This window comes from Bubalus kerabau, chromosome 2 (genome assembly GCF_029407905.1).
Source record: "Bubalus kerabau isolate K-KA32 ecotype Philippines breed swamp buffalo chromosome 2, PCC_UOA_SB_1v2, whole genome shotgun sequence".
Classification (NCBI taxonomy): Eukaryota; Metazoa; Chordata; class Mammalia; order Artiodactyla; family Bovidae; genus Bubalus; species Bubalus kerabau.
This window is the reverse complement of record NC_073625.1, coordinates 20,511,608-20,536,180: the sequence shown is the minus strand read 5'-3', so window position 1 is coordinate 20,536,180 and position 24,573 is coordinate 20,511,608. Positions and strand designations below refer to the sequence as shown.

The 24,573-nt window shown below is 40.9% G+C and overlaps 1 long non-coding RNA gene across 1 annotated transcript; it reads left to right on the top strand.

Annotated features, from left to right (window-relative positions):
- The first annotated feature begins 18,895 nt into the window (after window positions 1–18,895).
- On the top strand, window positions 18,896–22,038 carry LOC129644623 (uncharacterized). The gene is made up of 2 exons (XR_008710888.1): window positions 18,896–19,244; window positions 21,677–22,038. It is a non-coding gene; the product is annotated as an uncharacterized LOC129644623 (long non-coding RNA).
- Window positions 22,039–24,573: the final 2,535 nt, after the last annotated feature.

Here is a 24,573-nt window from a genome sequence, read left to right as displayed (position 1 = left end):
CATTTGTTGCTTTATCTTACACTTATATTACGGAGACTGCTTCTTTCCTTAAACCTCACAAACCAAGCTCTGTTGGCTTCACACTTTTCCTCACACTTGTCCTCATCTCTCTCAGCCTTCACAGAATTGAAGAGAGTAAGGGCCTTACTTTGAATTATGCTGCGGCTTAAGGGGATATTGTGGCTTGTTTGATCTATCCATACCACTAAAACTTCATCAGCAATAAGACTTTCACTTTCTTAAAATTCATGTGTTCACTGGAGTAGCACTTTTAATTTCCCTCAAGAACTTTCCATTTGCATTCACAACTTGACCATTTGGTGCAAGAGCCCTAGCTTTAGGCCTATCTCTGCCTTTGTCATGCCTTTCTCACCAAGCTTAATCATTTCTAGTTTTTGATTTAAAATGAGAGATGCAGGACTATTCCTGTCACTTGAACACTTAGAAGCCATTATAGGCTTCTTAATTGGCCTAATTTCAATATTGCTGTGTCTCAGAGACACAGGAGAGGGAGAGAGATGGAAACAGCTGGTCAGTGGAGCAGTGAGAACAAACATTTACTAAGTTTGCTGTCCTACATGGGCACAGTTTATGTGCCCATAACAATTACTATATTAATATCAAAGATCATTGATCACAGGTCACCATAACAAATATAATAACTGAAAAAGTTTGAAGTATTGCAAGAATAACCAAAATATGACACACAAAATGAGCAAATGCTGTTGGCAAGATAGCACCGATAGATTTGCTTAACACAGGGTTGCTACAAACCTTCAGTTTGTAAAAACTGTAGTGTCTGTGAGGCACAATAAAGCAAAATCCAAAAATGAGGTATGCCTGTATTCTGTTGGATAGAATGTTTTATATATATGTGTGTGTGTACATGCTGGGTCTATTTGATCTAAAGTATCATTCAAGTCCATTATTGTTTTATTGATTTTCTGTCTGAATGATCTATACTTTGTTGAAAGTGGGATATTGAAGTCCTCTACTATTATTGCATTGCTGTGTATTTTTGCCTTCAGATCTGTTAATAATTGTTTAATATATTTAGGTGCTCGAGTATTGGGTATGTACATATTTACAATTGTTATATTCTGCTTAAATTAATTCAGACCCGTTTATCATTGTACGGTGACCTTTGTCTTTTGTTACAGCTTTTGAGTTAGTCTGTTTTGTTTGATGTGATTGTGTCTACTCCTGACTTGTTTTCTATTTTAATAGAATATCTTTTCCCATCCCTTTACTTTCAGCCTGTGACTGTCCTTATAGCGCAAATGAGTCTCTTGTAGTGAGCATGTAATTCAGTCTTGTTTTTATATCTATTCAGCTACTCTTTTTAGTGGTAAAAAATCATTTACATTTAGAGTAATTATTGATAGATAACAACTTACCTCCGTATTGTTCTTTGCTTTCTGATTATTTTGTGAGCCCTTTGTTCCTCTCTTTATGTTTGTCCTTGTGAGTTGATGACTTTTTGTAGTGGTATGCTTTGGATTTTTATCAGCAACCGATGTCCCAGAAATGGTGGGACCGAGTTGTGACCGAGGCCTGGGAGTCGGGCACAGAGCAATGGCAGCCCTGGTTCAGTATATGGCAAGGCGTGTGGCATCCACCCGTGGAGAGTGGGGCACCGCTGCACCTGGGGACCCTGAGGGCAGGCCTCACCGTAGTGCGGTCCCAGGAGCAGATGCAATGGGGGCACTCCAGACAGCCCTGCTGAAGACTGTGCGGTCCTCAACAGCAAAGGCTGCAGGCGTCCACAGCAGGGAGGCTCACTAGGGTTCTCCTGCTCTCCTTCCCCCATCAAGTGATTCCTCTGAGGGCATCCTTCCTGGAGCCGAGCTGCTCTGGACTGGGAAATGAGGGGACGCGGCTGAAATGTTTCCTTCACCGTTCCCTTCACTGTGCGGCTGTCCCTGCTTTTTGAGCTCTGCACAGGTTTTGCTGCTGCTTTGTTGTAGTCCAGAACTTTCTGTGTTTTAAGGAAACATAGCTTCCCCTATTTTTGTTCATTTGCTGTTTTTGTGGAGCGAGAAGTGTTAGTGCCTCTTAGCTAGCCCTCCACCTCGCTGGTGCCCCCTCCTCACTGATTTTTAAGTGCTCTGTTGCGTCTCTGCCCCCTCCTCCTGTGTGATATTCCCTGTATCAGATGGACTTTTTGGGGGTGGGGGTTGAGACTAATTGTTCTGATGAGAGGATCTTAAACACCAAGAGTACGGGTTTTGAATTTTTGTTGTGGTCTCCTGTTTTTAAAACACTCAGTACTGCTAATTCTTGCAAGGAAAATGCTTACTCTTAAGCAGTTTTGCTGTTTAGTATTCCAGAAAGTCAACAATATTAGGAATATTTTATTATCAGTTTTTGTTTTCTGTTAATGATATTATTATACTATATACTACAATATTAATATTTATTATTTACAAACACTTTTTTCCTAATCATTAGCTACATTGATTGCCTTGCTCTCCATTTTTCACTTATTGTGACATATTGACTTACTGGGTTTCTGCTGTATTACTTTAAATCCAAAACCTTCAGAACCAACTGAGGTGAATAAGGGAGCACTATAATTTGCCTGTGTTTGTTTTGTGTTCTTTAGATAAAATACTTCAAAACAGTTGCTGTGGGAAAAAAAAAAAAAATCTGTTTTCTGAAGTTAAAAGATAGACCTGTTTAACCTGCCTCCCAGGGGCATGTTTCTACCTGGGTTGAAGTGAAAAACTATGGGAATCACTAAACTGCTACCTATTAGAAGGGAGATGGTATCTTTGAAGACTAGTTTAAATGGTCATTTTTTTTAAAGCTCGGACCAATTGACCTGCTGTCTTTAGTACATGTTCATAAATATTACATTCAAAATGATCATGCAAAACACAATAATATAAAGGCGCACGAGAGAACTGGTCATGAAATTACTGAGGAGAGGAAGAAACAGGTGGTCACGATAAAATGTGTGTGTGGCATGGGCTGTGGGTAGGGTCACCAGAGAAACTCCAGGCCTCTTGTATAAGCATGCCTGTGTGTGCTGGGAAAGCCTGATAGGATGTACTGTATTTTAAAGGAAGCCTTTCAGTTTCTAAGTTACAGTGAAGGAGTATAAGCTCCTTGAGAACAGGGACTATGATTTCCACATCTTTAATTGCACAGTGACATCTACAACAGTGTGTGAGTTAAGAAATGTTCCACATATAACTGAGTCCAGTGTTAATAAGTGAATGATAGCATTAAATAAGCTTTTTCCAATAATATGTAGAAGCTTCCTCTTTCTTCTGCACCACAAACTGAACCTGTATTTCAGACTTCCCTGCTCCTACAAATTTCCAAAGCCCATAAACTTATAAAGTGTATTATGGAGCGGGTGTCAGCAAGCTACCAATCCCTGGGACAAATGAGGCCCACGGCCTTCAAACTAAGTGTGGTTTTTACATTTTTAAATGGTTGAAAAAAATCAAAAGGATAAGAGTGTTTGGTAGCCCCAAATTATATGGAATTAGGTTTCAGTTTCTTTAAAGCTTTATTGGTTTATCGGAACTTAGCTACAATGCTCATTTGTTACATATTACCTGCAACTCCTTTTGTCCTACAATAGTGGGATTGAGTAGTTGCAGCAGAGACCACCTGACCAGCCAGAATGAGACTATTACTGTCTAGCCCTTTGCAGAAAAAGTTTACTTCTACCCCTTGATCTGGAGCAATATGTAAGTTCCATCAATAAATGAGGAGTCAGCTGTGGTGAGTGATAGCCTAGAGCTGAGTGTTCAGATATAATAAGAATCCTGATTTTGAACACTGAAAGCATGTTAATCCATGTTCAGCATGAAGCCTATAGGCTGCACAGTATCACCTCCATTTTACAGATGGAAAAATTGAGGTCAGAGAGGTTGACCTGCCAAAGTTTAGATAGAGTTTCAGACTTGGGGAGTCTGCCTTGAGCCTTTGCACTGTACCCTTTTGCTATGCCACCTCCCCTTATATATATCAGCTCCTTTGATGTTCTAAGAACAACTAGGTTGTCCTACGTTGCACGAACATCTTCCTGTTACAATTTTTCTTTTCTTTTGGCTGTACTGTGTGGCATGTGGAATCTTAGTTCTCCAACCAAGGATGGAACCTATGTGCCCTGTAGTAGAAGTGCAGTCTTAACCACTGGACCCCTGGGGAAATCCCCCTGCTGCAGTTTAAATTAGATATTTCCAGTATCTGTCTGTACTAAATATTACATATCAGGAAAGCATTTGATGTTCATTCTTTGGATGGAACAAACATACAAAATATTGTTAATCTCACAGATGACAGCTTTCAAGGCTTGTCAGGGACGGGGGTCAGTGAGGAAGGGTAAAGATTTACGTTGACCATTTTTCCTTTTGTTCTCAAGGCAAAGTGTATGATGAGTCTGTAATGAGACACAGTGGTTAAAGGGCTTAAGCTTGGCTGATGAGGGGACTGAGGGTGGAGGTGGTTTTATGGATTCTGTATCAAGACTTGCATAAGAGGCTGATGATTCTGAGGCTTTAAGCTAGATCTGCTTTTGGACTTCTGAGTGAGTATTCTCAAGGAAAATTTCCTTCGATTTCTTTAGAGTGAATACTAGTAAATCCTTACATCGTATAGTATGATTCTTTAAGGTCATTAAGTCATGCAGTATGATTTTTTAGGATGAATACCAATAGGTCATGTAGTATGATCAAGTGGAGGATGCCAATCCTTTTTCCCCATGTTGAATAAGAAGGCGTAGGAGAAAGCATTTGATTTCCCATCTAGGTGGTGATGGCAGACGGGTTAGAGGTTGGATCTTCTCCTGCATGTGTCCATTCTTGCTGACCCTGCTCCTTCCAGTGTCAGCCTACTTTCCCTTTGGATTATTTTTGTCAGTAGGATCATGATTATCACAGTCACATAGGCTTAAAACTTTGGAATTACTTGTGGCCCCCTCTCCCCTTTTATCAAATTGTCCTTTGATTATTTTCCAGTCACAGTATCCTTACTGCAGTCTCCGTTTCCATCCTAGCTCCTCAGACTTTTGCTAAAATTGAACTGACTCTTCTCTCTTCCTACATTCTACTGTCATTAAAAAATGTCTCTCACTAACCTCAGAAACCTTCACGTTTCTCATGGTGCAAAAGCTAGCTATTGGTTGGCATTTAAGACACTCCACAGTCTGGTGTTTAGCTACCTTGCAGCTTTTATAGTAGCTATCTGCTCTGGGCTAATCATTCTGCCACTCACCGTCATAGCTGCATCACACCCGCAGCATCCTATTTCTGTCCCCACAACTTAGCCCATCAGTTTTGTTCTCTTGATTCTGTTTTTGTTTTGTTTTTTTAAAGACCCAATTTGATTTCAGTTTTCTTCCCAGACCACCCTGACCTTTGGCAATAACTCCTTCTATTTGTTCACTTTAGTTTTATCATAGTCACTGGATCCTTAATTTGTGCTACATGGATCCATATTTATCTCAGTGTTTTTTCTGTTTCATAAGGGATGCTCAATTAAAAATAATTAATGGTGGTAATGAGTACCTTTTCCTAAAACTGCAGAGTAAAGAGCTTAAGTCTTGACTCAGTTCAGTTCAGTCGCTCAGTCGTGTCCGACTCTTTGCGACCCCCTGGACTGCTGCACACCAGGCCTCCCTGTCTTGACTAGTCTCTGGTCAAAAAGGAGTTATTGCTTGGGCAGAGTTACAGAGTTCCTCTTACAGTGTTCCATAAATCAGCTTTTAGAGAAGAAATGTTAAATTCCTGTCTATGCATGACTTTCCCTCTAGGTGCCAGGAAAAGCAAGCAAATGCAAAGTTTCTCAGTCTGTGCTCTGCTGATAAACATTTGCTCCAACCACCCTTGGCCTTGAAAATGTCATCGCTAACCTTTCTTCTGTCTAGAACAGTGATTCGCAAACTTTATTTGCCCAAATACTCCCTAATAGTTTCTTAGAAATCATCTTAAAAGGAAATTTTTTTCTACATTTAAAGCTGTTCCTAAGTATAAATATTGGCAAAAGATAGAATTTCCAGCATAGTATAAATATTGACATTTTAAAACAAAACATTGCTCTTTCAAATATATCCAATGCAGGCAAAATATCTTAGAAATTTAATGCCATCAGCCATATAAAAGATAAATATATTGAAAAATTTACATCTTTGTTTTTTAATATAAATTTATTTATTTTAATTGTAAGCTAATTACTTTACAATATTGTATTGGTTTTGCCATACATCAACATGAATCCACCACGGGTGTACACGTGTTCCCCATCCTGAACCCTCCTCCCACCTCCCTCCCTGTACCATCCCTCTGGATCATCCCAGCACACCAGCCCCAAGCATCCTGTATCATGCATCAAACCTGGACTGGCGATTCTCTCTTTGAATTTGTATTTCATTCCAAGTTCCCCACAGGATTTTATCCTATAGATTACTACAATAATCCCTAGATAGAATCCAAAAAATCAAATTGTGAAAATGTAGGGTCATGTTATTGCTATTATAATGAAAGAAAAAAGGATATTTTAGTTTGTATTATCACACAAGGGACAAAAGTAAATGTAGTGACATTTATTGTACAGACTGACGATTCACTGAACTGAGAAAGGCCCCACCACATGGCTTCCCCAGAGAAGCCTGCACATTTGGGAATAAGGGGCTGGACTGGAGGGAGGGTCCAATTCTGTTAGATCAGATTCTTATATTCTTGGAGCTTGTTGTCATAAAGTTTACTAGATATCTTTATGTCCAAAAGTAATATTGATTACACTATTCATACATCTTTGCCAAAAATATGTAAATTAACATTTTAAAATTTATGCATTGTGCTAAATTTCTATTTAGCATAATTAAAATCTTTTATTTTACCTAATCAAAATACATTTAAGATTTTGACACTTGTTAAATAAAATGTGAAATTGTTGAAAGTCCTCTTTTAATGAGAGTAATTTTCTAATTAGTTTATCCCTGGATAAATGTGGCCAGCTAGAATGAAAGAGGTCTCAATGTCAGTTCTGTTTCTGCCTTTCATTTCTATCTATGTAAATGCTGAAGAACAGCTCCTAAATAAAGAGATGGGTTTGGAAGTAATTTTATTAAAAAATTTTACTCAATTTTTAAAATCCCACGCCAAGATTGTATATCATCCTTCAACTGAAAATATGATTAGTTTATTGTTCTTTTTGTTGTTGAAAACAGAGAATTGGTAGCTCTAACTTTTAGAAATATTTGTTACTTAGTGATTCATTCTCCAATTTGGGGATATAAACCCAAATGGCTTTACCAAGACTATCAAATGGTTATTAACTGTACCTGTCACTCTTTCACTTAGAAAAACTTCATTTAATCCAGCTGGAAAATCCAACCAGTTACTTTCAAAAACATTTTTTCAGATATTTTTTGATAAAATTAGTGCTTTGTATATATTTTTATCACAATATATATTTCATTAAATATATAACTCATTCAAAAACTTTGAGCTGCAGATTTAATCATTCAATTTATGGTAAATGTCTACCATATAATGAAATCAAGTCAGATATCCACCATCTCCTCATTAAATCAGATAACCAGATCATATTTCCTTTCTGTCAGAAAGTCTGACCTGACCATTCAAATATTGTGGTAATGAATTTTGAAGAATAAAATTTATTTTAAAATTACAGAATATTTTTAAGAGATTACTAAAAGCACTCAAAGTATAAAATTCATAGACTTAATGTATATTTTTTAAAAACAATATGAGTCAATATACAATTTCCCAGTATTTAACTTTTAATAAGTCACAGTCTCTGTAAGCTAAAATTGTAAGTTATTAGGAAGCACGTAGGTTGATAAAACAAGAAGTAATCTTTCACTAAACATGTGGGCATATATTGAACTAGTGTATTTGATGCTTAGTAGAATTAGGAATCCAGAGAAGGTAATGGCACCCCACTCCAGTACTCTTGCCTGGAAAATCCCATGGATGGAGGAGGCTGGTGTGCTGCAGTCCATGGGGTCGCTGAGAGTCGGACAGAACTGAGCAACTTCACTTTCACTTTTCACTTTCCTGCATTGGAGAAGGAAATGGCAACCCACTCCAGTGTTCTTGCCTGGAGAATGCCAGGGACGGGGGAGCCTGGTGGGCTGCCGTCTATGGGGTCACACAGAGTTGGACACGACTGAAGTGACTTAGCAACAGCAGAATTAGGAATCAATAACATTATCAGGATCAGATTTTTCTGTAGAATATTCTGTAGGGTGCTAAAAACTAACTGGTATGGCAACTAAAATCTAATTTTCTGTTACTAGCTGATGGGAAATATCATTTCATAAAATTTGAGATTTGACTATTTGAAATAAATATTTCATGATATCATGAAAAGCTTTTTTATGTATGTTTTATTCAATGCATCATGAAAATTCTGGTAATAATTAAAATAATTCACTGAAAAGTAATTAAAATAATCAGCACTACTAAACTATTCTTATTTAACTGTTCAAAGGTACTTTTATTCAGTGATTGTTCTGAGGATGAATATTTTAAATAATATAAAAAGTACTCATGAGAAAAGCTGTTTGTAGTATTCAACATTTCTTTCAGGTACTTCCTGCTTTGCTGGTGGTAGGGTTTCCATCAAGAGTGATCTATTTCTTCCTGGGCATGAATCTGAAGATGGAAGTAGCCTATTTGTTAAATAAAAATCAACATTACTTCCACTGTATCCCATTTTACCACATATTCAGATTTTAAACATCTTAACAATTCCCCAAACACCTTGTCTCTAAATCTCCCTGAACAGAAATATAGAACAGGGAGCTTCAGGCAGCCCCAAGGACTCTGGAGACTTGAATGCTTCAAGGAAGTACAGCCTAGCATGATTTGTAGGGGAGTAGTGTGCCTTCAATTTATAGAATGGAAGAATGGTCCAAGACAATTTATCTTGGACAAGACAAGAATTATTGTCTATACAGTATTTTGTTGTTTTTTGATTGCTCAGTTTGAGGGAAGGTTATGTTAATATATGAAAGGTGAGGATGTAGAGGAAATTTCCTTTAAAATTACCCCTTAAGGATTTCCTGTTGGTCCAGTGGCTAAGACTTCACGCTTTCAATGCAGGGGGCCTGGGTTTGATTCCTGGTCGAGGAACTAGATCCCACATGCCATAACTAAGACCCAGTGCAGCCAAATAAATAAATATTAAAAAAAATAAAATAACCCTTTCTCAAGAACCCCTTGAAAGGTTTTGAGGTCACCCACATTAGGGCTACATATACCCCATCTCACTCTTCTCCAGAGCATTGAAGATTACTGTCCTTATTTTCATGTGTTCGTGAAACGTTTTCATCAGTGACCTTGTACTTTTTTTTTTTAAGTTCCCATTTGATTAAAGTTCTTATTTAGGACTTTCTTAGTGAGCACTAGAGAAAACTGGGTTACTCTTTTGTAGGGGAGTGTAAAACAAACTAACCTGCCCCTGACTCGTTAATGTCATGAAGCTTATCCGTCAACCAACCAACACCAAGCCTTTGAGTTCCCTTTATCAGATAATGTCAGGAACACCTGGGTTATAGCATTCTTTCCACCTCCGTCTAGTGCTTATTCAGCCCTGAGCCGTGTTGAAACTGCATACATACCAGGTATAATGTTAAGAAACAGTTTTCAGTGCAGACAGCTGAAACCCAATCACTCACTCTGCTGAGTGCTGTGGTGATTGCACCGCACTTCTACTTGCTTGCTTAAAATGTGTAAAGGGCACCGCTGGGAACAATGAGCATGACTTTTGTTCATTTTGTGTGTATAGTGAGAAAAATGTGGGAACTGCAAATAGTAAACTAATGATGATTCAGGAAATTCAGGAAAGACAGGTAAAAGAAAATAAGTAAACCTTAAGTCATAAAACTTGCATTAAATCCTACATTCTTTATATAGTCAACTTCCTTGTGTTCTACCAGTAGTGTCTGGGGAGGAGAAAAGGAGGGGGAACCTTTACAAAACAGATCTATTAAAAGCCTGACTTACAGTTTCAAATATTCTTATAAGGGATTTTTTTGCACAATATATGAATATAATGGTGTGCAGTATGCTGTTTTAGATACCATAGTTCTTTTTTTTTTTTTGAGAAAGGTTATTTATCCATTTAAAGACTGCATGCTACTACAAGGTTTTTTATGGGCTTACTGAATAAAGTCATTTATTCCAAGGCTCTATGTGACTGTCAGGTTTGGGATGAAAATTTTAACTTCTGTTCAGGGTAGAAGGAAACAGAATAAGATAAGCGTTAGGAATTTCTCAAGGTTAAGAGGAATCTTTGTACAAAGAAGAGAAAGGACTTGGGACCTGGTAACCAGTCTGCCTCACCCAGGGTATGTCTCCCTAAACTTGTATCCTTGGTCCTCGATTTGCTTTATTTTCTGCCTTGGATGCACAAGATTTCCTGCAAAAGATTCCTAAAATCTAGTGCCCTGACCTCTCGTGAATTCTAGAAGTTCTCTACTAGCTTACTGGATATTTTGTGAGCATCACCAGTACCTTAAATGTAATACATTAAAAAACAAAGGTAGGGTTATTCCCCACCCCGCCCCCACCCCAGCCTGTACTTCTGCCACCTGCTCATCACTCTTTCAGAATCTGTGGCAAAGCTGCCAGTTTCCTGTTCTTTGGGCTTAGGAGGTGCTTAATTCATCACAGTGCAGGCACACCATGGCTCTCTGCTCTTGGAGGAAGCCTAGATGTGATCACCCTTTACATCTAGAATAACAAGTTTGCTGATGAGCTAGAGGCTTCAGTGCTGAGCTTTCAGGAGGCAATGCCTGAGCCTGCTCCAATCAACACTCCCTCCATTGCTTCAACGTGTGGTGCTGAGTATCTGCCTGGTGCCTCTGTTGTCCCTGCAAGGCTCTTTCTGCAGTCCCTGGAAAGAAACAGCTTGGCTCCTGCCCCTTCAAAGATTACTTTTCATCTCTTCTGTTGGATTAGGTGGGGTTTGACTCTGCTTTTACGTCCAAGTGCATCTCTTTAAATTTCTCACCCTTAACCATGCTTGGGCATGAAGGGGGTGCATAATTCCAGTGTATTTTTAAAATTGTCTTTGTCCTTCATTTATAATTGATGACAGTCATTTCTGATATCCCCGAGAACTTCTTAAAAATCTGTCCTTTCAGACACGTGGTCAATGTGTGGGCTGTCAGATATGTAGATGGTGTATTTGGGAAACCTGTGAGTGTAGTGCCTTCCCCTAACGCCCAATTCCAGACCTTCTGAATGTGGGACACTTCTGTGACTCAGTGATGAATCTCAGAGGATTCATCTGAGCACGTAGGTGCTCTATTCATCATAGAGCACGTAGGTGCTTTCAGACTCTACTGTGTGGTGCCCCACCTGAAACAAACAGCACCGTGAAAGTAGGGCTTCCTTGGAGTTTAGGAATGTCTACGAAAAGTGAAGACAGCCATGGAGAAATCAGCCATAGTACACAGCTGGGATGCAGGTAGACCTAGGTTCCCATTCTGTTGGAGACTTTTAAATACACATGTCCAGAGTCATTCTGTGCTTGGTAACCGATAACAGGCTAGATGTTTTTGTTGTTGTTGTTCAGATCAATGACATTCAGATCCATAATTGCTTATATTCATCCAAAAATAAGACAGACACAGGAAAAGGTAGCTGACTGTAAAGCAGGTTTCTCAAGTGCAGCTGGTATTTGAGAGCATAAGGATCTGGAGTTTTGATCTTTGTCCTGACACTTGCTGGTGGTGTAACTGAGGCAGGTTACTGAGGCTTTCTGACTCCCAGTTTTCCCTATAAAGCTTTCTTTGTAGGCCTGTTGTAGGAGTTAAATAAGGTAATATCTGAATCATGCCTAGTGAATGATGGCCGAGGTAGCTGGAATATTGTACAGTAAAATAGAAATAAAACATCTGCAAAATTCATCATGGTGTTAAAGGGTGTCCTAATTGGCCTGGCATAATGGGTTGCAGGGCTTACAGGTCACCTTATTTTTCATGATTCAAGGATGAGTGATCCCAGAACCTGGAGCAAAAAAAAAAAAAAACTCCCACAAAATTGTTGGCAAAAGCAAAATGGCTCAGACTGTGGGAATAAGGGTGCTGTGAAAGACGGAAGGGAGGCCAGGGGCCAGGTGAGCAGATAGATCATACATCAATTCAGTAGAAGGACAGTTCACACCAACCCCCATATAAGAGCATTTACTGAAGTGCCAACTACCCATCATCTAGTGGAGGTGATGGAGACGTAAAATGATTACAAGCCACGTGGTGGAGGTGCAGAGAGAATAGTGTAAGAGCAGAAGCAGAGATTCCCAGATGAGGGACTCAGAGAACACTTCCCCTAAGTGGAACACAAGTGAAGTCTTACAAAACAAATCATTAGGCATTAGAAGAGGTAATATCCCCAAGCAGCAGAAATGGCATGTGTAAGAAAGAAAAGCGTGGGAACAGAAAACACAGTTTGATTCTTTAAGATATTTTCCCAGTGGAGCTCCATTTTTCTTTACTACGAAGACGTAGATTCTAAGCCTAGGTTTGGTTCTGGTCTCTTACACTGACCCACACTACCTGCCTCATCTCCTTGGCTAACATTAAGGGAGATTTCACTTGGTAAGAAGTGCTCTTGACATCTTGTCCGAAAGCCCTGACCATGAACTCTTCAACAATAGTGACGTTAGATTCAGCTCTGAGCCAGCGTCTCAGATTTCCACTAGACTGGTTCTACAGCAAGTGTTCTGTGGCTCAGGGAGTTCCCCAGCCCACTCACGTATATTTGCACTGAAATGAATTGCTCACTCAAGCCCTACAGTAATAGCCTCCACGAAGAGTAGACAGCTTAAAAGGCAGTCTCTCGTTAGACCTCAGTAGAAAGATTAATGGATACCAAGGTCTTGCATTTCAGTGGCTCTCAAATCTAATTTATCATCAGAATTGCTTGAGGAATTTTTAATGCAGAGTCCCAGCTCCTACTCAGAGATTCTAGGATGGAGCCTGGGTCTGTATTAAAAAAAAAAAGTCTCCCACAAGTGACTGCGATCATCAGCCAGATCAGGGAACCTCGATTGAGGAGAGGGTCACTGGGCTGTCTGTTCACTGACCACTGCTGATGGAATCTTACCAGTCAGGTTCTGCTTCCTGAGAGGAGATACCGAAAGATAACAGTCATGCTGTGGTCTGGAAGTGGAGGTACAGCCCTCTGAGTGGTAGCAGTGTTTCTTCTTGTAGGCAGAGGCAAGAAAAGCCAGTGAGCAGAGACACACAGAAGCCACTCACATGCAGAGCTCTGCAGACGAGACATTGCAGGCGTGTCCTGGCAGCCTTCCAGTCCCCCATCCCCTCCTGAACACTCCTTTCTTGTCTTCCCGGAGATGTTCCTTTATCCTTATAATAAATCATTCTCTGTGGCTAAAGCCCACACAAGTCACTTTTGTTACAATTAAAGAGCCCAATGACTAGGAGTCTGACTAAAATTGTTTCTCTAAAGAACAGTTGAGGGATACATTTTTATTAGAATTTAGTGGATTTACAATGTTGTGTTAGTTTCAGGTGTATAGCAGAATGATTCAGTTGTATACGTGTGTGTGTGTATGCCAGTTGCTCAGTTGTGTCTGACTTTTTGCGACCCCATGGTTGGAGTCCGCCAGGCTCCTCTGTCCATGGAATTCTCCAGGCAAGAAGACTGGAGTGGGTTATCATTCTCTTTTCCAGCAGAAAGATTCTTTACTACATGAGCCATCAGGAAAGCCATTTATATATTATTTAGTTATATATATTTTATATATATATATATATTCTTTTTCAGATTCTTTTCCATTATAGGTTATTACAAGGCATTGAATATAGTTGGGCTTCCCCTGGTGGCTCAGAGGGTAAAGCGTCTGCGTACAATGTGGGAGACCCGAGTTCAATCCCTGGGTTGGGAAGATCCCCTGGAGAAGGAAATGGCAACCCACTCCAGTACTCTTGCCTGGAAAATCTCATGGACGGAGAAGCCTGGAAGGCTACAGTCCATGGGGTCACAAAGAGTCGGACACGACTGAGTGACTTCACTTTCACTTCTTTCATGCTCTATGGCAGGTAGGTCCTTCTTGTTTGTCTGTTTTATGTATAGTAGTGAGTATCTGTTAATCTCAAACTCCTACTTTATCCCTCCCCCAGGCATACACTGTAAACAGGCTCTGGTACAACATAACTTTCTTTCAAACAAGTCTGGAAATGGGCTCAGGGGAGGAAAAAACCAAATTATTCTAACTATTGAGTCATTTATTTAGTAATCCTTTATGAAAAAAGGAAAAAAAAAAAAAAAGATGCTGTATCTAGCTATATCCGTACGAAAGATGACAGGAAGAGATGGAAGCCACGCATGAACTGGCGGGGCCCAGATGGGCCTCCAGAAGGGAAAAGGAACTATAGCTGGTTTTGTGGTTCAGATGATGTCTGAGGCTGAGCCAGCCTCCGTTATACTGATCCCAATCTGTTCCTTCTGCCTCGCCCTCTCTGAGTCAGCCCGAGGCTGGCAGAGGTCTCTGAACCGGGCCGGCATGTTTGCCCTGGTGGGTTGAAAACAATCAACACCGTCCAAGAAACAAATAGAGCACAGCTGTTCTCAGATGGGAAAACAGGCAAGCCACTCTTTTCAAAGGGAGCGTCCTTGCCAAGCCAGGATGTCCGCAGGGTCTTCCTGCACAGAGCACTTCAGTGCTCTTCTACTCTTGAACAGGAAAAAGTTCAAGCCTCCTAAGCCACCACCACACGCCTAAAACCTAGAGACATCAAGCCAGTCAGGGGGTGGGGGGTTTAAAGCAGTGTTTCTTGGGTGGGTCAGTGGTCTAACTTAGTGGCTGCCTACTCCCCTAACGAGTTTGAGGCTACAGAGGCCACTCTGGCCAATCAGTTCTACTCTGCTGGCTCCTGTGGCCGTAGAACCATCCTGAATCCAGCCAGCCAGACCCTGCCTCAAGAGGAGAGATTGGAAATGGACCCCACCAGTTCTAAGACCAGAAAGGCCACCCCAAACAGGGTAAATTGAGTCTGGAATGTCATTATGTCCCTTCTGGTGGTTTTCAAATTATTTCCCAGAACCCCAGAAGGTTTCCAGACCCCTGGAAGAGGAGAGTGGGATCTGAATCTCTCCTAACCCCTGGTTTCCAAAAGCAGTCCGGCCTTCTTCTATTTACTCATTGGGCTTCCTATCATTGGGTTGGATGAATGGACTCCTAACTGATAAAGACTAATAGCTCATGCTGGATGTGTGGATATGTGAGGGCATGCAGGCATATGCACGCCAGACACTGTGCTCCATGCTTTAGATGCCTTAGCTTGCGCCTTCAAACAATTCTCTGATTGTCTCCATAGCACAACTGAGAAAACAGAAGTCACCCATCTTATCCAAGGTCACAAAGCTAGTGTATGGGAAAGCCAGGAATTGGGTGCTGCTCCTTCTGACTCTGGATGCTGGCTGTTAATGGCCTCCAGAAAGGACCACAAGGGAAAAAACAGAAAGGAGGGAGGAAAACAGAAAGTCAGCCTTGCCTGCCTGTTGGAATCCTCTGGGAAGCTCACGCCTCTGGAGATACTGATTTCCTGGATCTAGGGAGCAGCCCAGGCTTAGGGATTTGTTTTTTCAAGGTTGAGAGCCACTACATTAGAGAAACTGTGATAGGAATTCAATAATTAAAATTACACGTCAACACTGATTTGAGGGTGTCAAAGATAGGAATTTCCCTCATGGCAAATTACTCAACTGACGGTGTAAAAAATGTCCTTTAAGAAAGAGAAAAAACACAACAGACTTTCCCTGTAGCTCTGCTGCAAGACTTTTGCTGCTCTCTTTCTCTCCCATGGCTCAGCCATGAACTAACTTGAGATCATGGGACGGTCACTAATTTGGTGAGGCTGCATGGAGAATAGCTGACATCTAGAGGAGACGGCAAGGACATGGGAAAATTATAAACTGGGGATCGGGGTCCAGCGTCTGGGATTCCATCTTCTATGTACCCACTGCAACTGGCAAGAGAGGTGCTCACCCCAGGTACGAATTTAAGGGGACTCAAAAAAAACCCCTAAAACTCAATCATCAAGATAAGTACTAGTATTTATCTTGTACTATACTAGTACTATATTTACAAATACAAATTTAATGCAAAAAAGACTCACAGTGAACAAAATGTCATTAACTATAGACTGAATCTGACAGGGTTGGGGCTGGGATGAGGGCAGTGGGGTGAGAGGTGCAAGTGTAGGCTTTGATCTCCCATATTTATTTAAAATAGATTTTTTTTGATGTTAATTTTGATTTTTAAAAGTATTATTTTTCTTAAATGTTGTGCCCCATCGTTTACTCAAGGGGAGTAGATAACTTCTTTATGGCTTGTTCAGATCCTTCTGAATTAAGTGATGGGAATATCACAAAAGCCTTCCAACATTAACCTCCCAGGGACCTGATGCAATTTCCTGCCTCAGAGTGAACACTTCAACAGAAAATTACCAGCAGGTGAGAAAGAGAGAGGGTAAGGAGAGGGTGAGCTGTGTGCCGGACCAGTCCATGTCACTAGGGGCAGCCTTGGAGTCCTGTCTGCTGATAACTTGAGGTAGGGATGTATTTAGGACCTGAACACAACGCCCATCATACAGGCTCCTGACTTTTCCCTTGGTAAGTTAACCTCAGCACTCCTTATCTGTAGAATAAGAGCCAATAATATACATTCCTCATGGGGATGTTTTAAGGAGAGGTGACATCATATATGTAAATCACTTCACACACTGCCTGGTATATTCTAAGCGCTAAAAACATGGCATTTATTATCATCTGACGATTCCATTTCTAAGTCTGTTCTAGAAGCTCTACCTTCCTAATCTCAGTCTACTTGGAGAACATTTCACTGCTTACTGATCACTCACCAGAGGGTGGGCCAAACCAGTCAATTTTGTTGCTTATAAATAAGTCTGGGAATTTATCACTAAAATGGACCAGGATTAGAGAAGGGATGGATAAGCCTGGATTCTAGGCTTAGCTATATCCCTTCACATCTCTGGGCCTCTTTATTTCTGCTTTATGAAGTGAAGATATAAATATTAGTATCTTTCCCGTTGTTTTCCTCTTGTGGGGTCAAAGAAAAAAGGGTGGAGAAGTAACTCACAGTTGCTCACTCAGATGGAAATACAGTTTATTAAGGTGTAGTTCTTGAAGTGGGCTCATTTCTTTGGACTGACTCACCCAGATCTGACACTGAACTTCAATAATCCTTAGAAGTAGATTCTTTATTCAGGACTTTAAAATGATAGCAGAAAAGTTTAATTGAGAGTAACAAAATTTGAACTCTAGAATGAGCTACATGTTACTTACCCAACTCTTTCTCTGAAAGAATAGACATTAGTTCTGGCCTTAACCATGTTACTTTCCATAGGGAACTGGGGAAATGCCTTCCTCCTAGTCCTGAGAAGTACAGCCACTTGTGTTGTCCTGACTGTATATTTTGATCTCCTTAAATGTCCCATGTAGTTACATATTCTTCATGTGAATGTGTTTGAAGGACCACTTTTTCCCAAAGCTCATGCACTAATTCATGAGAATTTTCAGTGATTTGGGCACTAAGTGCTCATAATTCAAACTTGAACTTGAATGGCAGAGTCACCTTCCAACCATCATTAGAGAATGAGTGCAGGGTGTTGATCGAGAGCTGGGCTCTGATGCCATGCGGTGCCACTGAGCAAGGGACCTTTCTCTGTTAAATGGGGCATGGTAGCCTTGGTCTCATAGGACTATAGTGAGAAATGTCAGAGTGGATGTTCATTAAGTGTCTAGTGACTAGCAACCATTCAATAAATGTTAACCATTATTGGATTGACCCTAGCTGTGTTCGCTATTACACTGGTCTGCGTAATTCTGAAGCTTGAATCTTGTTCTATGGGGCAATTGCTACGAATTACAACTACTACTCCCTATCACACTTCCTGGCAATGTTTTGTCTTTATTTCTTTGCTTTCTTCTTCTCTTCATAGTAGCAATGGGAAGGATTATATAGAAAGACTGATTCCAGGAGGTCTTTCTCTCTCCTGTTGCTGCTGTAATGAATTACTACAACTTAGAGGCTAAAAACAACATAAATTCTCAGTTCTGGAGGTCAGAACTTCAAAATGGGCCTCACGGGGCTAAATTCAAGCAAAGCAGTCAGAATGATAAGGGAGGGATACTGGGGAGAGAAGATGATGCTGAAACCAGCCTCTGTGCACCAGTGCCTAATTGAATCTCAGAGACAGAGTTTTGGGTGAAGTAGAAAAGAATAGTTTTATTGCTTTTCCAGGCAAAGTGGGCCACAGTGGGCCAATGCCCTCAGAACTGTGCATCCTGACCTGGAGGGGGTGGTGAAAAGTTTGACTAATAGTTCAAAGAGGAGGGCATGATCAGCTCGTGGACTTTCTTCTAATCAGTTGGTGGTGAGATAAGTGGGAGTCAGCATCATCAACCTTCTGGTTCCAGCTGGTCTGGGGTCTATGTGCTCATGGGCAAACAGTTAACTTCTCCCACCTGGTGAGGGTTTCAGTATCTGCCCAAAGCAGCTCAAAGATATTGTTGTGTATATCCTTTGAAGGGGAACCAGAACCCTTTCCCAAGGCTACAATATTGTTTCTTGACTGCTCTTCCCTTGTCTCTGCATCCTCTCTCTTCCCTGATTAGTAAGTGTTTAAACGCCTGTTGGAACTCAAGGAAGGTCATGGAGGCTGGATGAAACCCATCTCCTACAAACAAAAACCAGAGGACACAGAAAGGCTTTTGTGCCACAGGGTCCTGCTCTGTGTCAGGGATAGGTGGTGTTTAAGAGGAGAAAGAAAGGGCTTTTGGGGTGCTGGCAATTCCTGAGTATTGACCTGGCTGGTGGTTGTATGGGTGTTTATCTTGAGATAACCATTGTACAGAATGCTTTTGTTTTGTACACTCCTTTGGATGTACATTCTATTGCAGAAAGGGAGACCCTTTCTAGGGCCCGAGAGTGGGCTTTTGTCTAACATTCAGAAATGAATTGTCTGAGGAGACACACATGTTGACAAAGCAAGAGACTTTATTGAGAAGGGGCACTCAGGTGGAGAGCATGAGGGTAAGGGAACCTGGGAGGACTTCTCTGCCAAGTGGTTTGCACTCTTAAGTTTTATGGTGATGGGATTAGTTTCTGGGTTGTCTCTGGCTGATCATTCTGACTCAGGGTTCTTCCTGATGGAGCACGCATCACTCAGCCAAAATGGATTCCAGCAAAAAGGATTCCGGGAGGTTGGTAGGGCATATGGACTTCTCTATCCTTTTGACTTTTCCTAAATTCTTCTGGTTGGTGGTAGCTTGTTAATTCCAAGTTCCTTACCAGGACCTCCTGTTCCAAGGTTACTCATGCAAGTGGCTACTGTCTCATCTGGCCAGCATAGGCAGCTTCAGTCAGTGTTTCCCCTTACAATTAAAAAGTTAAACAAAAATGAAGCCAGAAAACACCAAGATGGTTCAAGACAAAAAGGAAAATCAAAATTTATTAGGAGACATCCAAGAACCTAGGATGATATGTGAACATTTCAGCACTAAATTTAACTTATGGTTCACAGGAGCCAATGCAGAGAGGAAAATATGTACCATGCCATTCACATTGTCTGATAAAAATAAGCACACATTTGCCTGGAGAGATTAATATTTCTCTGCTCTAAACTGAGGGCGGGGTATTAGGCTCATGGTATAAGAAGTAAAAAGAATGAATTCAGTGGCATATTTTCTGAAGAACACAAGCTGTTCCTTAAATGGTCATTTCTTATGTGAATTATTGATGGTAACTGAGAGCATGACATCCAGCTATAACTCAGGGAGAGCATTTCTCAGGGACTCTGAGTTGACCCAGTCCTGTGGTTTTCTGGAGCAAGGAAAGACCAGTGCACTAGGAGCTCAGAAAGAATAGTAGTAATTTTTTTACTGCAACTTTAGGGACTCTTGCATGTACACTCACAGAGAGTTGGCTGTATGCTTCAGCATCCCAGGTCAATCACTCTTTGTGGACGGTTTCCTCGACCCTTATCCTAGCTATGGTTTTCTCCCAAGGCTCTCTTGGCTCTCTCTTTCTTGACCTTGACTTGGTCTTGACTACAGGTCCTCTACTGCTGAGCATGTCTGAGTCCCCAGCTTGGGGTTGGGGCTGTTAAGAATTCCTGAATGACTGGCTCTGCACTCTCCATATATGCAAAAGATGCAGTGCCTGCTTATGATGCCCCATTTTCCAAGGCACTGTGCCTCCCAGCCCCTGACTCTGCAGCACAGCAGAATCAGTGAAAGCATAGGCTTTGGATTCAGGTTCTGTGCATTTAAATCCTGACCCTACCACTTTATGGACGAAGTTTGTCTCTCACTTCTTCCTCTGTAAAATGGAGACAATTAGGCTATCTACCTCACAGGTAGTTTAAAACAGGAAGGGTGGGGAGATGGTGTAGCATTGCGGTTGAAAGCATAAACTTAGGAACCAGACTGCTGGGTTCACATCCCAACTCTATCCTTTACTAGCCATGTGGACTTGGACAAGTTTTTTAGCTCTTCATGCCTCAGTTGGCTCACCTGTAAAGTAGGAATAATATAGCACCTGCCTAAAGGTTGTTGTGAGGATTAGTTAATTTACTGAGTGCTTTACAAGTGTCTGCTAACTAAAGATTGGGGTTTCCCTGGTGGCTCAGTGGTAAAGAATCTGCCTGACAATGCAGGAGACATGGATTCAATCCCTGGGTCGGGAAGATCCCCTGGAGAAGGAAATGGCAACCCATTCCAGTATTCTTGCCTGGAAAATACCAAGGACAGAGGAGCCTGGCGGGCTAGAATCCATGGGGTCACAAAAGAGTTGGACATGACTTAGTGACTCAACAACAACTAAAGATTAGAATGATGCCTGCCATACAGTAAATTTCAATATGTCAGATATTTTAATTATTTTCCCCTTATGCAATCCCCCTCCCCCCATCCCCCAACTATAGTGATTGATCAAGGAGTAAAATCCTGGAGCCCAAGGCTTGGCTATTTCTAACTAAATTCTTAAGATGGGATGGCAGAAAGACTCTTTTGCCCTCTAGTCCAAAAGCTGTGGCTGCTGCTGTGTCAGGGAAGATGCTAATCAGCAGAAGGAGAAAAGATAACAAAAATTAAAATTAAAAAAGCGTACGAAAATCAGCAATATTTAAAAGGAGGAGACCAGAGAGAGGGGAAAAAGAAACAAGCAGACCTTGAGAGTCAGAGACTGAATGCTTTTGGAGACAGGGTTCCCACGTCTGGAGTCCCAGAAGCTCCTTGATTTTCTGTCCATGGTTGAATACAGAGGGTTGGGAAAGGTCAACATCATTATCCCTTAGGTTCAGACCAGTCTGGGCTCTCAACTGGCAGCTACCACCCTCCACCCAGGTGGGGGCCTTAGTTCCTGCAGAACTCAAAGATATGTATCAAATTGTAATGTATATCCCTTGAGGAGGAACTGGGAGTCTGTTTCACTGGCTGAGCTGTTGTTTTTTGACTGATTCTCCTCTGCTCCTGCATTCTTTTGTTCCCTTAAGGTCATTTGTTACCTTAAGATCGTTAATTATGGAGAACTGTTCAAGGATAAGCACTGTGGCCAGGTTTAGATCACAAAATGGCTTAGGCCCAAAATGGCTTCTCTTATGTCAAGAAAATTATGCCTGGTTCTCTTTCTCCAGGGACCCTCCACCTTATCTGCTTAACAAGTCCACTTGCACTGGCATCTGAAGGGCAGGCAATCTCCTGAGACTGAATTCTTCATTTGTGGGGGTCTAATGCCTACTCCAGGTGGTCAGTGTCAGAACGGGATTGAATTGTAGGACCCCCGGTTGGTGTCAATGACTCACTATTGGAACCAGGTAGGAACTTTGAAGGAACTGGCCTATAGGAACTCTCTTCTGAAAAGCGGCCAAGCACTCATTCCTCCGTTGCCTCCAGGAGAGCACATTTAAACACTCAAAAGACAGAGCCAAGTATTCAGCAGATCCATTTGAAGCTAAAGAAATGTTTCCGAGATAGGTGAATAAACATCGTACCAAGTTTTAAGACTCTGTATGCTACCTGGTGTGATAATGAACTTCCGCCTAGGCGCACGTTCATATATGAAGTTTATCCAATTTGTGATTTTTTTCTGCTGAAGCTCTTCAGAGTGAATCCAATTATCTTACTGTGTAAAAACAATGCCGTGTAATTAGATGTATCAAAGGTAATATAAATTGTAGAGATAATGGCATTTTAGAAGTATCTGGGATGGAACTTATCTGCCTGGCAGACTTCCATGAGAAAACACTTCCAAGGACAAAATATACTGTTCTGTGTCCAGTTAGTCCTGATTTTCTGATTCACTCTTTTATAGGATTCAGTGTTATGTTTCTACAGATAAATTTGTTGTGTATTGAACACCTCTGTTCTTACATTTTTGTTCGTACTTATTTTCACGTATTTGGAGTGAGGTCACTGTAATTTGGCAACCATGTGAGGGGACAGTGCAACAATCTCAGAGCTGATCACTGGGAGCCCATGTTCTTAGGGTTCCTGGAGCCCCAAGGAGAGATGGTGACTAAGAGTTTAGACACAGTAAGCTTCCTTGACATCTTCAGGTGCAAAAGAGCAGAAGATGCTGTCTGGGGATTTGGGATAAGCTGGTTGGGGTCAAATAGCCTGGACCCCAGAAGCCCTGCTCTATCCTGGGTCACCTCTGTTTACATCTGACCAACCTCCTCCTCACCTTTTCCCCCTAATCTTTTGGGTGAAGGTTATACAGCATCACATTAGGACTATCCCACACTGATAAGCTATTAATGAGTCATTAAAAATGGAATGGAGTTGATGAGCCATGTAGAGTTTGCTTAATCATTTTCTTATAGTGGGACATTTAGGTGGCTCTCGAATTTGGCTTTCGTAAATACAGCTGTGATAAAAATCTTTGCCCAATAAAGCTTTTTCCACATTTAGGATAAAACTGTACAAATTAATCCCTGAATATTTTAAGACTTTAGACACATTAGTCAAATAATTTTCCCAAACGTCTCTATTTTCTAAAAGGTGGTGTCTAAAGTGTATTTTTTTTCTGTTCCTTTGTCAGTATTATTATAATATTTCAAAACCTTTGTTAACACAATAGTTTAAAATTGGACTTATTGCTTTGATATAGATTTCTTCAATTAGTCTTGAAGTTAAACATTCTTTCCTCATGTGGGTTTATCCACTTATTTCTTTCATATATTTGGCTCAGCTCTAGACCATTCTTCCTTCAAAACTTCTAATTACAGAATGAGGCCAGTGAGTGTTGAATAAGGGATTGGCAAGCACTGAGTTATGAGAAGAGGCAGAACAGAAAAGACAAAGTGGGAGGCAAGGGAAGTACCAGGCTTTGGCATCGTAATTGCCTGGCAACACAGATCAGTGCTGGTGAATTGGGAGAAGGCCTGAGGTTGACCCCTTGCGGTGTAAACTCAAGCAAATCATTTAACAGGTGCACATCTTAGTCTATTTGTAAAAAAATAAACAATTTGGATTTCCTTCCTATTTCTTAAATTAGTTCTGAAGTTCAAAAGTGGACATGATATTACACGAAATTGCTTTGTAAACACTAATTGTACAAATAAATGTGAGCTTCTACTATTGACCAAGCACCAAGGTGCATCATTCGTACATGGGAGACGTGTTTAACCTAATGATCATGGACACATTTTAAAAATTAATTTATGATTATAATTGGAGGCTAACTACTTTACAATATTGTGGTGGTTTTTGCCATACATTGACATGAATCAGCCACAGGTGTACATGTGTCCCCCTGTCCCAAACCCCCTCCCACCTCCCTCCCCATCCCATCCCTCTGAGTTGTCCCAGTGCACTGGCTTTGAGTGCCCTGTTTCATGCATCGAACTTGGACATGTGATCTATTTCACATATGGTAATATACATGTTTCAATGCTATTCTCTCAAATCATTCCCCCCTCACCTTCTCCCACTGAGTCCAAAAGTCTGTTCTTTACATCTGTGTCTCTTTTGCTGTCTCGCATATAGGGTCATCATTACCATCTTTCTAAATTCCATATATATGCGTTAATATACTGTATTGGCATTTTCTTTCTGACTTACTTCACTCTGTATAATAGGCTCCAGTTTCATCCACCTCATTAGAACTGACTCAAAAGTGTTTTTTTTAGTAGCTGAGTAATATTCCATTGTGTATATGTACCACAGCTTTCTTATCCATTCATCTGCTGATAGACATTTGGTTGCTTCCATGTCCTGGCTATTATAAACAGTGCTACGATGAACATTAGGATATATGTGTCTCTTTCAATTCTGATTTCCTTGGTGTGTATGCCCAGCATTGGGATTGCTGGGTGGTATGACAGTTCTATTTCCAGTTTTCTAAGGAATCTCTACACTGTTCTCCATCCTGGCTGTACTAGTTTGCATTCCCACCAACAGTGTAAGAGGGTTCCCTTTTCTCCACACCCTCTCCAGCATTTATTATTTGTAGACTTTTGGATAGCAGCCATTCTGACTGGCGTGAAATGGTACCTCATAGTGGTTTTGATTTGCATTTCTCTGATAATGA